General features: G+C 40.5%; 1 protein-coding gene across 7 annotated transcripts in view; it reads left to right on the forward strand.

Annotated features, from left to right (window-relative positions):
• Positions 1-17,475, forward strand: part of LOC134543353 (protein split ends-like) — a 201,515-nt gene that overhangs the window by 46,505 nt on the left and 137,535 nt on the right. Inside the window, exon 1 of one of the 7 annotated variants that reach the window (XM_063388335.1) lies at positions 11,428-17,238. The exons of the other annotated variants lie outside the window; for them this stretch is intronic. The gene's annotated coding sequence lies outside the window, so the exon portion shown is untranslated. Of the gene's footprint in view, positions 1-11,427; positions 17,239-17,475 lie in introns of those variants that run through there. 7 annotated transcript variants of the gene reach the window in all.

The raw sequence follows: 17,475 nt of genomic DNA on the forward strand, positions 1-17,475 counted from the left end.
GTCCTATAGTATCAAATATTATTTAAGAAGCAACTTGAACTAGTGATAACCATGCATAAATAAAGCACAACAGAGACGGCGGCCATATACATATCACATACTCACACATGCATATATATAATGTATAAGTCCACCCGTTCTCGTGCCTTAGAAAATCCCAACTTGAACTCTAAGCTATGAAATGTTCCAACTAGGAAGACTTTATTCAAAGCTCTCGTTTTTTTTTTTTTAGAAAAACATGTTGCTTATTTCCAACGCTAGAGGCCGTTTTCGGATGGTGTCGATGCACAGATTAAAATTTTCTTTACATATTTTTTTTTATAATAACATTTAGGCATTTTCACTTTGTAATATTTTTAAAGTTTAGCGTGTTTATAATACCTTTTCAGATTTTCTCAGCAGAATTCTCTAGCACGAAATGAATTCTTGATATTATGCACGATTCGTGCTTTAGTCACGCGGATGCTATAACGGCACAGTCTTGTGAAGCGTACGTGGTGTAATTGTAACTAGTCATTTTCCTCGGTACCGCTAGGTTATCGTGTGTGTTATGACTTGCAGGCGTTTACTGTTACATCCTGATCGACATCGCTAGCGTGATGATATGAAAAAACCACTCTTCCTGTAATAACTTTGCCGGCTCGTCTCCTGCGCATGTGAACGTACCAACGGAATCTCCACACGCCAATATTTTTTTTTTTGTGCTGTCAGTGACTTTACACTAGGAATGTTATAAAGAATGTTACGAGTAACATTATGGCGATGAATATTGCAAAGGATAACGTGATAACATGATAGGTTCGAATAATGTTATAACGATAAATTTTATAACTAAGTATATCATTATAAATTGTAATGTTACTACTGAAACATGAGTGTGACTCACTGACTCACGTCGCAGTGGACTCGCTGGTGAGCTACTAGGGTGAGCAGTTCGACGTGGTGATAAAATGCATATAGATTGAATATTACGATACAATAATTTATGTACATTTGCATCGTTATGAAGTTTGGCCATGTCTCAAAATGGCGGACGGGCGCTATAAAACTTTTTTCTCCAGTCCCAAAATGCAACGGAAATCCGTGGGTTATTTTACCTTGATGAAGAAGGGGGGGGGGGGGGGGAGTTATACAGAATGTCACATAAATCAACTTCAAGACGGGGACAGTTTTGATAGGTCAGTAAATTAATTCTGAATTTAAAAAAAAATTAAGAAGTGTATTGGTGTTCTAGTAGTCAATTTTTTTTAAAAAAGTTTTTAAATCCCCACCCTGCACCAAATTATTAGATACTGTGACTAAAAAATATTTTGCTGTACAGTCATAAATAACCCTATTATTGATACCAATTTGAAATAAAATCTAACATACTATACCTTAGGAGGGAAATAATTTATTTGAGCGGGTAAATTTGACTGGTCATTCTGTAAAAAAATATTCTGCTAATTTAGAAAATTATTTGAAAATATTGCTAGCTAAAGCAATATATATATATATATATATGCAATGTAAAATTCAAAGTTATCCGTTTAAAAATGTTGCCGCATAAGTCGCGTGTATCAAAAATGTTAGTCACAGTATTTTTTTTAATAATTTGGTGCAGGGTGGGGACCGAAAAAATTAAACGTAACTTTCTCACTGGGACATATTTGAAGTATTCCATATTTGAAGTATTCCAAAATGTATCACTAAAAAAATTAACCTACAGGTGTATTTAATTCAGACTCTTTTAAAGTTAATTTTTAGGACGCCACCAAATAAATCTTAAGACAAAAACGCTCAATGTTTCAGTTATACATATAATTTTTTATACCCAAAAATATGTATTTCCTCAAACTGACACACAAAAAAAGTTGATCAGCTACAAAGTTGTTTTGTTATTAAAGTTATATGGGGGTTGAAAGCGCGAAAGATGTTCACAATGAATCAGTGGCGTAGCCAGGATTTGTGTATGGGGGGTGTTAAGAAGCATGGCCTCACCCCCCCCCCCCCCCCCCCGTATCAAAGCGGGGGGTCCGGGGGTCCTCCACCGGGAAAATTTGGATTTTAAGGTGTAAAATAGTGCTATTTTAGCAGTTTTCGGTACTTAAATTTAAATATTGTAATGGTAATTTTTTTTATTAATTTAATATGAAATTTGTTTGAGTGATGAATAAGAAATTAATTAAAGATTTGGTGCTAAGGGGGGGGGGTTTGAACCCCTAAAACCCCCCCCTGGCTACGCCCCTGCAATGAATAGAATTTGTGAAGACGTGTCTTATCAGCGCAAGAGCGCTCGCTCTCAAAATGCTTCGTAAGACGAAACACGGTCTTGTGTTTGGAGAAGTAGGACTCTGTCCTCCAAACAAGTTCAAATAAATATAGTTTAAAAAACTAAAGAAACATGCTTTTAAAGATTATCAAACTAAAAAGTAAATAATTTAATATAAAAAAATTTAATTTATGACAATAGTATATAAGCAATACTAGTATAAATGAGAAAAAAGCTTGAGGCGCTTTGTGCCATATTTTTTGTATATTAAGCGCCCCATGCATTTTTCTCATTTATACTAGTATTGCTTATATACTATTGTCATAAATTAAATTTTTTTATATTAAATTATTTTTTACTTTTTAGTTTGATAATCTTTAAAAGCATGTTTCTTTAGTTTTTTAAACTATATTTATTTTTAACTTTTTAGTTTGATATTCTTTAAAAGCATGTTTTTTTTTGTTTTTTTAAACTATATTTATGTATAATTATCATAGGGAAATGAGTTACCGACACTACCTATTACCATCCGAGATAACTATTTGGAGTTGCAACGTCACAAAGAAATGGTAAAGTCTCTCCGAATCATTTACAGTTAGATGTATGGATATAATCTTAGCATTACCGGAAAAAAAAAGAACTTTTTTTTTCGGCGTGGCCGGGAGTAGAACCCACGATCGCTGAATCCGAAAGCTGACGTCACAGAAGTCGCGCGTCTTAGACCGCTCGGTTAACGAACGTAATGAATTTGTTGGGACAGTATACAGTGATGAGTCACTCACTTTTAGTCGAAAGAGTTACAGACGGACAGACAAACATACAGGTGAAGCTAATATAAAGCATGTAAAATAAAGCCTTTTCTCTTCTCAGCTCAGCTATTTTCTTCGACCCGCATTTCTGGATACCAGCCTGCCAGTTAGTGCCGTATCTTCGCGACCGTTGACTCGTTGCAGTTGCACTTTGACGTGCTATTTCGGATATGTGATTTCATTTTCCGCCTTGATGTGAATTACATATATGTTAACTATGGAAGGCGGAACAAGAAACTACATTGGTAGGCTACGAGGAGCATAAGATTGTGTTGAAAGTTTTTGAGTATTTAAAAAAAACAAGTTAGTGTGAACAATGCATTTATGAAAGCTTTGGTCAGCGGTAGCGATAGTGATCAAACGGTATGTGTTAATTATTAATTTCTATGTCAAGTTCACTTTACAATTATCGTATGGATTCGTACCAATAAATGTGAGTGAACGGTTTCTTGTTTAAGTTAGTAAAAAATTGGAGATTTATTATATATTTATAAGCGTGATATTATAAACTATTATAAAATTACGATATGGGTTCTTAAAATGCTTTTCGTGCAATCAGAATTTAAAAAAAAAATCTAACATTTTTAATGTTATAGATTTGGCAACAGCGTGTGCCATAAGCCGTGTTCTGCAATCTAAGAGTGAGAAGGTGTATACAAAATAGTAACAAGGACGTGTTCTATAGTTAAATAATTTTTTTTCCCAAGTACTTTGGTACGCTTGCACATCAATGCCAACATTGTGAACATATTATTTAATGTGTCCCAAATCACAATATATTTAGACATCTCTCTCCCTTTTGACATTTTATTGAGAAGCGTTTGACAAAACTAACATCAAACAATACACAGAGCGTAAACACAATTACGTGGTTTACCTCGACGCCATCTTGAACCTAGCTTTCGTCTGGGTGGCAACATGGTTGTTACGTAAATAGCATGCATGTTGTGCAGGTAATTTCTGCAGTTTAATATTGCACAGAGCACTTGGACATCTTTGGTTTCAGACGTCAAAGTTTATCTGGGGAGACTTCGTACACCGATGTCAGAGTCCATCGATATCAAAGCTGACTGTTTTTTATCAGTTGCGTTGCGCCATGATAGTTTATCGAGATTCATGTCGGTGAATAACCACCGAACCATGTTGCCATGCCGTGCAAGCGTATTTTTTTTCCAATTGAAACGTCTCTTAAATGTGAGTGTAGGAGTCTATGAGCTTTTCCTTGATGGAACGTGATTAGAAGTGCATTTAAGGCACTTACAATTACTTAAGACGGCCATTATTCCATTCAGCTAATTCTCCACAAAGCAACTGTCAGTTTGTATCTCTTACTTTGGGCCCGAAAGAAAGAAAATACTAATAATAGTTTTAAAATACATAACGTACATTCGAATTATCAATAATTTTGGTTCGTTGCAAATACATGGGACGAGTTTTTTTATGACTGTTTCCGCTTTAAAACAGTTAGTTGTCATTTTGGTATCTAAACTTCAACTATTCGTAACAGTCGCTGTAAAGTGGATATATGAGGGTTTGTATTTTTTAAAAATTAAGGCTCAGCAGGTTGATCGTGGATATTTTAGCCTAAGCATAACTATGACGCTTTATTTTTATGACGGAAAGCGAAAAAAGCTATTACCATTCTTCTCGTCATAAGGGTCGCGCCCTACATAGGGCATCTTAACTGTGACGCTACAATCTCGTATGATTTTCAGCAGTTGACAGTATTTTGTTAACTCTTGGAAACCTTGTATAGTTACCATGGCAACACCCCAGTCCGCTGATCAACAACCACAAAATACTAATGTTTTGGATTTTAATGATTTGTAAACATAATCATCTTAGTATTTACAGTTTCTAAATAGAGCAAATTCGTAAACGCAAACACATTGCTTTTGAAATATTTAAAGTTATGTTTCTGTATTAACTGCTTGTGATTCCTTTAATTTCATTTATCAACACAATGTAGACACGGTTGGATTTTCGCATGTGATTTCGAAAGAGATTTATTGTGGGTGGATTATTTTCCTGACGAATAGCGTAATGCTTCAGTATATCCAACAAATCCGATTACTTAATTTTTTCTTAGTTTTAACTGTAGAAAATTGATAGTATTACTAGCTGAAATAGTTATTATTAGCTGAAAATATCAAATATTAGACGGGAGCTCAAAGATGTGAGTCTACGAAGCACTTGGCTCGTATTGTTGGCTTTGGCGTGCGCGGCTACCGAGGATCCTCGTCGGCATAATGCTTGTACAAAGATAACTCGTAGTTAACGTATGCGCAATTGCTCATTGTTTTATGTCGGCGCACTGCGGGTGTCTCCAGGGCGGCTGTTCCCGCGCTTCGTCGTAACGACCCCTTCCTCGTTGCAAAGGCGCAGATGGGCCCACTTCCGCCGGCTAGGGCCGAACCGGAAGTCTACTGTAAGGGTTCTCGCTCGTGCATGAAGCGGCATTGCATTACGGCTGCCCGGCTCCGCAGACAGTCCTCTCATGACAATCGTAACTGTCTCATGCGGACCGGGGAATATTAAGTTTGTCCTCCCGACATCTCGTAATAGCCGTCTACGAAGATGATATTTTCAGGGAACTAAACAACCTGCACGTAGGCATTAATTATCAAGCAAACCCGTAAGAGTCGTTCCGTTACTGCGTGTTTGCATACACCGGACATTGCCATTTTGTTAAACAAAATGGAGGACGCTCATACATAAGAACAATTTACCATTTGTTATATCTGTATTATTCACTATGTTCTACCAGAATCATAAGATATTGTAAACATGTAACAATATCCAATATCGTCTGCCGCAGTGTTGCAAAAAATAACAAACGTGCTATACAGTATTATGGGTCAAATGTTTAGTAGTTGATGTCCATCTTAAAAATACACGTTGTTACTTCTTGATGTGTTTGTGAACCATAGTCGGATTTTTTCAATTTTTTTTTGCTATTGCGTTTTACTGTTCCCCGAGTTTTTCTAAAATGCTATAAAAATGCAACATTTATCTTCATGCAGTCTATTTAATGTTGTCGTTAATATGGGTAGGCATTCCTAGTTTTGGCCGACAACAGACGTAGCAATTGGGCAATAGAATGTATGTCCCGTTATTGTTCGACTGTAATGAAGTTACTGCTGTGATAACGTTTCGGGTTAGATACATACTTTGTGTACTGGTAACGCTCCCTCCCCCAAGTTGTTTTCTATCGCAATTATAGGTCATTGCCGTTAAAACATTTCCCTGCCTTTTCAGCTTATTAGGCATCAATGGAATATTTGAAGAATAACATAAAAATGCCCCGAGGGTGATTCAGCGTTCATTGTTAAATAGCAATATTGTAGAGTATATGTATGATTTGAATGTGGACATTTTTACCTTGGCGTTGGCTCTATAAACGTCCGTTAATATTTTATTTAGGCATACTTCACCATTGTCAATAAACTTGAAATATAATACGATTAAACTAACATAAGGGGAGAAAATTTTTTTTTTGGTCATGGAAAATGTGCATTAAAATTTCAGTGTTAAATTATTAACTTAAAGTAGTTGCTACCCATACATTATGCGCAAAATTTAATTCACATATTAAAACGTCTACTTACTGGTAGGAATGCGGCGGTAATGGGCCGTTACAGTGAAGCTGTAATTGGGACACCAGCTGTTCTATGGGCTGGAGGCGGAGCAAGTTGGGAACGTTCAATTGGCAGTGCGTCTTCGCATGGACACAGGGCAAATACTTCTGTTGGTCGAACCCTCTCCCACCACTTTGTTTTGCTGCCGACAACGTTCGAGATAGCGCATAGCGGCACTCCACTTAACCCCGATAACCTCTTCCAACAAAGGACGTTTATTTTCGCCATTGCTACTTGTGAACGAAGACCACGCTCAGCAGTGGCTCGGCGCTTGGTGCTGCGAGACGCGGAAAAAGTGACAGCGTGGAAAATGTGCATTTCCTCGTGTTCTAGAACTAGCAGGGAAAAGTTCCACGGAATTTCTACCAGCATTTCTTATTCTCTCCAAGGTGTGGGTACAAAAATTTAGTTCTCAAGAGTTTGGAAAAGGCAGTCGAAGATAACGTCTTCAGGTAGACAGTAATCATAAATCAACTGAAATTGCGCGCGTGAAGAAAATATTTTTTTTCTCCCAAAGACGTGTTACAGCCAGCACTCTTAAGCTTATAACTGTAGTGTTTAATAAATGGTGGAATTCCGCTGCTAATTAACTCTCTGCTTGTAGTTTCTATGCTGATAGTTTTCCTACCGTTTCAAGCGGCCAGGGGGAAACGCACCTTTATCATTATGGAACTTTCCCCCCGCCTTAGTTCTATCTGTGGCAGTTATTGTAAAGCTGGCTCTCCTGAATTGTTTTAAGAACCCATCGTCTCATGTAAGCTGCAGGCTTTTATTCGACGTTATTACCAATTCTTGGGAAAACTTGGGCGGACGTTACCTTGAGCCGTTTCACGGAAATTCCCCCCCCCCCCCCCCCCTACTTACTAATTAAGTCCATTGCATCAACGCCTTGAATGGAGCCGGCGTGTACGAGACTTAAGCTCTAAATCATCGGTGGCCGAAGTTCACCACGTGACTTCCAACTCACATGGCACACGAGGCGCGGCAGTACGGTCTAGGGTCGGGGGGTCGGGGGGTCGGGGCGTGCTCGACCTCGCCTGACTCGCCCGTATGTATCCTTGAAGTGTCTAGTTTCCGGTCTCGCCAACGTGGGCTGCCTGCATGCTGCTCAGTCCTTGGCGCTTCGCCGTCTGTCTGCCCTCTCTCCTGCACTGCCTCATTCCTGCCAGCCATTGCTACTTGTGTGTCGTGTTCCAGGTCATTGTTTCGTATTTCTGACTGGCTTAACTTGGACAAAACGAGAAGAAAAAAAAACATACTGTGCTTACTTTTCCATAATCAGCTGGCAAAGTTTAATTTATAACATTTTCGTGCAATAGAGATAAGGAGAATCAAATATAGGTACTAAATAACTGAAACATTTTTGGGTTTGAAGGAAATGCCGGTGGCTACTACGTGGTATGGTTTTAAAATTTTTTAAGATAATTTAAATTTTATTTAGTCTTTTAAAATCATAATAACTCTTGTTACCGGTTCCGGTAACTTTCTTCGCCCTTAAAAAAAAGAATTTGGTTTCCACGAATATTCATTCAAAATCCAAACAAACTCTCAGACGCTAACGTAAACACCAACAGATCAAAAAGAGAGAGAGAGACGTTAAGAAAAAGAGAAAAACAAACACTAAAGACACCAAAAGAGAACTCCAAAAGCACAACACTAAAAGTTAACATAAACATTCGCTACAACTCCGAGGATTTCAAAAGTAAAATTATATAAATATTTTTTTAAGAAATTAAATCATATTACATAGTAGCCAGTAAAATTGACGTTAAGGGGCCCGTCTAGTCGGGGTGTATGTGTGTTAGTGAGGTGGGATGATAAGCGTGACGCTAGCTGGTATTTCTAGCGCGGAATCGCCTCTAAGTGCAAGGCTCCGAATTGACGCGCAGTCTTCTCGTCGTCAATGGGACAACTGTGAAATTTGAGCTGTAACTGTAACATTACATGACGGAGAAATGAAATGTAATAAAAGGCCCTAAAGTGCTTTCAAGAATATGTACCGGTTGTTTTACGCCTAAAAATTACTCTAAAAATACGCATTATAGTCATTTTAACTCTTTTAAAAGTACAGTTTAAAAACTTATCCCAAACAAAAGAATTTTTCAACCCCCAGGGAACTCTTAAATGCTTTTCCTAAATTAGACCCCACTCGAGTAGCTTGGAGTAGTTATCAAATCGCGTTTTTCCTGAAGCTCTGCACGCAGTATGTGTCCACGGGTAGGCGACGCCCTTAAATTAAAAAAAAAGTTCAGTTTTTTTATTGCATTTCATTATTCTTATTCATACCGCATAAAAACACGTTTGAAATGCAACTTTTCCAGGTAACGGTAACTATGAAAAAAGTATGCGGTATACTTTTATTGTTTTTTGAAAGTCAGCCACTCAAAATGTCTGAAGTTTTAACCGTGTTTAACGTAAATATAAAATAATGACCTGAACAGAACTTACAGCCTCAAAACGTGAAACCAACTTTCGTAATTAATTTTGTCAGGTGTAAGGAAGGATATGTTCTAATTGAATTGTATGCATTTGCTAGCAAGAATGATTTATAGTTTTCGATTAAAGTAAAGTGTTCAGGTTAGCTTGAATTCATTGAAGCTTCCATGTCTCCTTAGAAAATCATTGCATGATTCTCAATACTTTATTTACGTCTCCTGTGGTTGCTTGCATAGCTCCTAAAAGGTTTTGTGTTTTGGCATATAAAATCAAAAGGACTAGGTGTGACTCTTTAGGGCGTCTTTGTGACCGTTATTATGTACCACTTCAATCGAATACTTATGTAACAAATTGTGTCAGTATCCCGTACATGAATTATCAAAAGAATCGCGCGCAATAAATTCGTTTTATACTGTAGCATTATAATTTCAAGCTGTAGGGTTGGTGACATATTGCGACTGCAGTGCTTTTATGGACGACTGTGATTTACCTGAATTGCATGCGTGCTGAGTTTCCTTGCGTAGTTTATTACGGGGACGCACCACAACGTCGAAAGACCACAACGTACAATAACGCCGAAAACCATAACGACGAATGCCAAATTGACTACAACGCCGACATCTAGAAAACTGCTGTGTACCACAACGCCGAATTACCACAACGCCGAATTACCACAACGCCGAATTACCACAACGCCGAATTACCACAACGCCGAATTACATTAACCCCGAAAATGTCATTGCATGGACTGCCACAAAGGTTAGGTTAGGTAAGGTTAGCACACAAATTCATTAAGTTTTTCATTTTGCTCCTGTGCCGCCCCCCCCCCCCCCCCCCGTCCCGTTGCAACATTTTTCGGCGTTACTGTATTTCGGCGTTGTGGTACACAGCAGTTTTCTAGCTGTCGGCGTTGCGGTCAATTTGGTATTCGGCGTTATTGTACGTTCGGCGTTGTGGTAACGACCCGTTTACTACCTGGTGCTAGAGCCACGGTGTGGCTGGCCGGTAGGAACACAGCGATGGTACACGAGGTGGCCGCCATGCTGCGTGCGTTCAGCGACTCGTGAAGGTTGGACGTGGGAGGGGTTTCTCCTCCGCGGGTCGCCCACAGACGCACACGGTCCTCGGCACAGCCCGTTCACATCCTCGCACGTGTCAAACCTTGCTCTCTATCTGGCATGGACCATTCTTCTGGCCCAATTGAAGAACAAGTTTGTGCATTTGTAAAAGCATCGAATTTTTTTTGTACGACGCTCGCTCACAAACTTAAAAAAAAAAGGTTAACATTTTGGGGTATGTTTTTCGAACGTCAACGTAAAAAAAAAAGATTAGTTATGCAGGCACTAAGTATATGTTTGCATTAATAAAACACGTCCAACAATATTCACTTGTTTTGTTGCACAGTGTAGTCACAATAATTTCTGCTACAATTGCTTCAGGCCCGATTGGTGTATGTGGACTGAAAATTATTGTGTGTGAAACTCTCTGTTCACTGAAAATTTCTATAATCGTGTCTCAATATCACTCATTTGAATGAAACAGCACTATTAATTGAAACTTTCACTAAGGAACGACAAATTCATTTTGCTGTATATATTTAGGTTCTTCCAAGTCGGCTAACTGCAACCAGTTATGGTAACAGCAATTTGTCATTGTATGTTTAGCGTTGATTAAGATTGTTTGTTTTTATATTATTTTCATTAGTAACTACAGTTCATTGAGAACGACGTAAATGAAAACGGGCAACACTTTTCACAAGATTGCTAAACAATACCGTCATATTAAAACAAATATAATTTTTACCTACTTCTTAGCTTTTTGTTTTGAGGCCACAAAAGTTCACCCTGACATCTACAGTTTTTCAAAAATTTATTAGACCTATTATATACTATTAAAATAATTTATAACCGATTTGGGGTACAGATGAAAGTACGTACATTTCACTAGAAATCGGTATACAAAAATTAAAAATATGCTAAAATAAAAATTGAAACCATTTGTAGAACATGTAAACTAGAACAGAAACATCTTTTTAAAGATCACGAATGCACGTAGACTTGATTGACCGTGAATTGCGAGCAGGTACACCAACAGTCATGCTTGTTGTCGGGCACCGAGTGGTCTCGGGGCGTGTCGCCGCGGCCGCGACGGGCCAGAGACAGTCGTCGCCGCGGCAGGGGCTCGACCTGGCGGAGGGTTGGCGCCCCTGCAGGGCCCGCGGCAGATCGATGGCCGTGTGCCTGGTGTCGGCGGCCCGGGGTGCGGCGTCGCTCCCCCCCTCCCCCTCCCCCGCCTCTGGCGGGGCCCCGGCGCCCTACGCCCCGACACTGTGATCCAATCCAGGCACGTGCCTGAGCTTCATTTGCGTCCCGTTCAACATCCTGCGCATTAAATGTCCAAGCATTTGTTGATCATCTGAATTTTACGTTTAAAAAAATTTTTTGTCCCCCAAGTGGGTTTCTTTCAAACGAATCTGACCATTCCCGCTGACACCAACTCGATATTCTTGCTCTTAACATGGCCTGCAGCACGCGTATTCTGACCGACGAAATTTTGGAGACGAGTAGTTTCACATTTTAACAAATTTTGTGTGAATAAAAACACTCGTGAAGTGATCGGATTAGCTAGACTGCTTTGCACTGCCAAATATCATCTTGGTTTATCTTCGCAATGTGAATTGGTTTTGTAAAATTTTACTATTTCTCTGGTTGGCAAGTTTATCATCAAATACGATAGAAGCTATAGTTTTGGTTTATTTAGCGGCGTGCTAAAGTTGATATTACCAGACAAGATGTGGGGTGACGATAGCTCATCTCATGATTACGCACCTTTAACTTGGTGTTTTATTTTTATTTTTATAAATTCTTGTGGATGCCGGGTTTCGATAGGAAATATTAGGTATGGTTACGTTTTTTCCAAGAAGTTTAACTCTAGAAATCGCATGTCAATACGAGGGGTTAAATTATGTCCATTTTTGCTGGTAAAGCTGTTAGCCGTCTCTTATGTGATGTAGTTAGGTTGCACGAACTGCGGCTGGGCACGTGGTGCGCCGCAGATCTCGCCAGCGCAGGATCACCACCTCGCTTCCTCGTTTCACGTCTGCGCAACGGGTCGTCAACGAGGATTTGCAAACTCGGCGGTAAACCATCCGTCGATCGACCTTATTCCTGGTTTTTTTTTTTCTCTTGTATCTCCTTAAAACTTTTGGTGCTTCCCTCTCGTTTTGTTACGTATTCCTGCCGACCTTGTTGATGGCGCTAGTGACGTGGTTAAAAGGGGGGCCACCTGGCTGGTTCTTGCGAGCTCTAGAAGCGCGGGGGCGCTAAGGACGACACTGGCTCGCGCATGACACGCCTCTTCGCCTCTACGCGCCAGGCACCGAACTGGCGCGCCTCTGTGGGACTTAAAGCGGTGACGCTGTAATTTTGCACTCAAATATTAAATATGAAAGATCAATAAAATACTATGTTTAAGAATTCTTCGTGCCTAAAAAGGAAAGTTGGTGAAAACATCTGTTTTGCCTTTTTCATGGTTGGTAAAATTCTTTAAAAACGAAACCATGAAACTAAAATTGTGTATGCAAGTGAAATGGAAATCAACGAAAAAAATGAGCTCTGCGCATGCGCGGAATTTGGGCAACAGGTAGGTCACGGATATGACGCCTAAATCAGTTCCCTAATAATAAGGGACTGGCCGTGTCTTATCGTGCACTAGGGATACGATTAGGGCACAGGTGTTTGTCTGTTGGAATACCGGCCTTTAGGGTGGGCCACTGACTAACGTAGCCGGTGGCCGCAGGCTCGGCTGGAGGTGGAAAGCGGGTCCGCCGCCCCCGCGCGAAGTTCGTCGCCCCCGGAGCCCCGGGAGCCGAGGCGTGGGCGCACCGAGTCACTTGGCGGGCGCGTGGAAAGCAGGCCACCGCGACCAGGCGCGCGGGGGCCCTTTCTCCTCGGGCCGCGCCGCTCCGCAAACATTTCGCGACCTGCAGGCAGCCAGCGGGTACAACGACCCAGTGTTACACTGCTTGTCCTTCGTATCTCTCTTCCTCTTCACGGAGAAGTTCGTTAAAATCATCCAAACGATTCCGTCCCATAATTTAGATTTAGTTATGCTCCCCATCGGGAGAAAATGTCTTTTAGCTTGAATTTTTTTTTTAATTTGTACCGTAATTGTTTTGTCAATAAAAACCTACAGTGAAAAGTTGTGAAGTTTGTTTGGAGGCCACATGAAGACGCTTCATTTAGTAATTAATTTCCGGCCCAGAACTTGAACTTATTTTAGGCGTACAAATATTAAATGCCGTTTCCTTCAACGACACTTATATTTGAGGTGTGTTTTTTTTTTTTAGATGAATTACAGTGATGGAGAAAGTTAACAATGCCAAAGGTTCTTGTGGAGAGCTCGGCCTATGAGACATGTATGCCTTCTTTTATTAGTCTCGACAATTGGTTTGGTAGTCAGCAATGCTAACCGCACGGCCACGAGGCCATCTTTCCCCCCCCCCCCCCCCTAACCTAACTAAAAACTAAGTGTGTTTGGGAGGGGTCCGGGTTAGGGAGGGACCTAAGTGTGTCTCAGACCGAAGCCTATCACGACTTAGTCATGCTGGGATTTGCCATGCAGGGAGAGGGTCGCATGCATCATGTGCTATCGACAATTGGAGTGTGTCAGAGATGGCCAAATGTTGTGTGACTCGGGTTTGTTGCGAAGGCCTGCGGTGGTCCCGATGTCGCGCAGACGTGGCGGGCTGGTCCGCGGCTACTCGGCTAATTGTGCGGGCAATTAACGAGGCAGTGAAGGGAGAGGGGCGGCCTGCAGTGTGTCGCGTCATGGTCTACTTTGTCAGCCTGGCGCTACACGTCGCCATCTGCCGGCGTATGCGCTGTCCGTGGTAGGTCGTGGCTGCATGTTCTAGGCACGCGCGCAATGACGACTTTTGAATGCAACTGTGTCTTTTTTATTTGTCCACAATGTTCTGAAGATTTTAAATTTCAATTGGTTCTCATCATTTGAATTTGGTGGTATTTATCTAAAACATGTTTGACATGCCAATCATGTATTCCCAAACTTTTATATAATTTCACAAGATGTTTACTAACAGACTCGTCTGCAACATCTTTTATTTCACGCGAGTGACTACAACTGTCATATTTTTTTAAAAATTATTAACACTATTCTTCTAATGTTGTCTGCGACAAGTATCCTTTGCAATTTGAGCAAAAAAACAAACATGAATGCTGAATTCCAAGCCGTGGCAAAAAAAAATGGAAATTTAATATGGCGGGCCATAATTCCCCTTAAATATGGTGGAAGTGGTTTTTTATTCCCCATTTTCAAAATAAATAATGTTGAAAGTAACAGCGAAAGCGTACCTGGAACTGTGTTGATATTGTAGAATATGACATAAAAAGTAGAAGTCCTTCAGTGTGCCGGCAACTTCGCGCTTGGGTGTGAAAATTACGTAACTAGTGTTAGTTAGAAAACCTTGATGTTGTGAGAAGAACCAAGCAATAGAATGAAGTCGGATAAGTTACGCCCAGTATATGCAAGTTGTCTTATCCCCGTTATACAAGTTTGCTTCGCAAGGCAAGGCCACCTACTGTTCTTTAGTGCTTAACATTTACTCTGGGGATTTTTTCATCCTACAAATTGTCTCGGACGGTTAGACCATGCCGGGAGAGAATAATGTACATTTTGTCTCCCTACTAGACAAGTGAAACACCGAGTCGACAAGGTGGGACCGTACAAACATTCATTCGAACAATTTTTCTTTTTTTCAGTACCTTAACGTTTTTTTTTTAATTTAAAACCGTAAAATTTAATAACACACATTTAAAATAAATAAATGCACATTAGTCGCAGGCTGGCGAAGAATGAGTTAAAACTCGATATTTAGAACAAAAATTAAAAAACTTTGAGCAAGAACTCGATAGCTGAAGATGGTAACTCTTATAAAACGAAAAGTGTGTTAGTTATTTTGACGCAGAGCAAAAATATTTACCATAAATTATAATACTTAGTAAATAACCAGACATTGCGGGTATTTACAGTTTGATTGTAGCCCATGTGGCTACTTCATTCACTTTATCGCATCACAGATTCATGTCACGTTAAAGCAGTAGACAGACATGTCAGACAGTTAAGATAAGCGAAATGTTCTTATTTATTTTTTTACTTCAGCGGTATTGTTAGTGTACGATCCCTAAATACATTTAAGCAACGGCACATAAGTTTGGCAACTCTGGGACCAGTGACTTATGTGCTATTGTACCTGCGAGACGGTGTCGGGCGCTATGGGATGGGCAGGGATGTGGCTGTGTGTATGTGTATAGATTCCCCCAACCCCAACGTTAACTTTTTTTGTGCAAAATATCAGTAAATGGCAGTATGATTTGGGTGTTGTAAGGTGAGCTGTTACAACACCATAATTTCAACTGTATGAAAAGCCGCGTCACCTACGGCTACTTTTCTAGGCTCATTATGTCAGTGTGTTAGTGTTAATAGTGTTTTTTTTAATAAACGTCTTCGAATTTTAATTTGTTTTGTATGTACTCCCCCCCTTTCTTTCAGAAAAATAAATTCCGTACCTGCCACAGCTGCGAGAATCTTTATGGTTTAAATTGCATATTTATGCCTCTGACTGTCATGCCAACAGGATCGAAGGGAGACACACACGACAGCCCGCTGAACATTACCTATCTGGTGAGGAAGTTGGTTACGAAATTTTGCTGTTTCCGGGACGAATTGATCGTATCCATCCAAGCTCTTTTCCGAAAGAGAGCGACCCGCCCTGCCATCGCGCGGGACCACCCCGAGAAAACACCGGTCACGTCCGCTGCGTTGTCCTCATCCGGAAACCCTTGCTGCGTGGCTTAATAAACAAGCGGAGAGATGAAAATTGAGTTTGCGACTGGAGTTTTTTAAGTAAATAATATAGTTTTCAGTATTGTAGGCAAGCTTTAAGGCTGGTTCTGGTTCACACTTGACAAGTAATTCAATCGAATGGTGAGCGGGCGAGAAAACGGCGAGTAGGCGAGTTACGGGCTCGCACAAGTCAAGAAGCGAGTTTAGTACCGACCTGTGAATGTGTAATACACTCGAGAAATCTACCTAAAACGTCGCCGTTCATAACCTCTTCCATTGAAGGACGACTGGCGAGTGAGGTGGGGTGGGGGATTGTTACCCGACAGTCCACTCCACTAAATAGTTTTGTTCAATAAACTACTGGCCTGGTGTGAAAGTAATTTGCAACACTTGCTCTGTAATGTAAATGTTTATCCAATTAACATACTGTTGACTAAGTTGAAAACACACACTAGGTTAATTTTAGTTGGTAGGAGGGAAATATCTTATTTCAATAAGGGCTGTACATTCTTCTTAAAACCTGTCGGTTGTTTTTTTCTTTTGAAGCGTGTTTGATAGCTGGTCGTAAGAATAATGTAAGTAGCCTTTGGAATTAACGAGATTGTACTGATCTCAAAAGAGTGTCAAAGTCTACACCATCACCGGAACAGACGAAGAAGTCCAGAGCAAGATGGAGAAGATGTGGGAAATAGGTCAAAAGATTAATTCAGGTAATTATGACTATAAACTTCCGATACCTGGATGTCCCAAGTCGATTTGTCATGTTCAAAATAGTAATACGGCTGCAAATTTATTGGCCAAAGCTGCCAATATTGATTTCAAGCCAGAGCTGGAGAAAAAGGATATATGGGCGCCTGGTATAGATGGGAGTCTAGATCATACAAATATAGATAAATATGTTCGTAGCGCTATAGATACCCTTAAAGAAATGCAAAATAAGAGAGACAGGAATGCGATGATCGTCGCCTGGCTGTCATCGTACCTCATGGCTCGTCTGCCTCGCGGCGGGTCCGCGCGGCTGCGGGGGGACTACCTGCTCGCCTCCATTCAGTCGCTTATCTGCGGCGGAAATCGGCGACCTTGAGTGCACTCGCCAGTCTCCGTCCTTGGCGGTGTTGTCTCTGTGCAGACGTAGCCGCCGCCGGACCTTCGTGGCCGAGCAGGGCCTCGGCGCGCCTCCAGACCTCCAAGGGGAAAAACAACAGTGTCAGTTAGACATCACGCGAACGGTTTTAACGAGGTTAGTCGGTAGTAGCAACCAACATATACTTCAAATAAAGCTTAATGTGAGAATTTTGTTCAGTTTTTGGATAGCAACAAATTCGTAACCAGTATTAGTAATGTGTTGAGGCAAACAAACAAAACGCATGTCATCAGTGTATAGCCTAGAACTACTTCCGGACTATTTTCTGCGAAACCCCACTAATATTATAAATGCGAAGGTGTTGTGTGTGTTTGTCCTCCCTTTCACGTAGCA

The sequence above is a fragment of the Bacillus rossius genome, assembly GCF_032445375.1.
Source record: "Bacillus rossius redtenbacheri isolate Brsri chromosome 9 unlocalized genomic scaffold, Brsri_v3 Brsri_v3_scf9_2, whole genome shotgun sequence".
Taxonomy (NCBI): Eukaryota; Metazoa; Arthropoda; class Insecta; order Phasmatodea; family Bacillidae; genus Bacillus; species Bacillus rossius.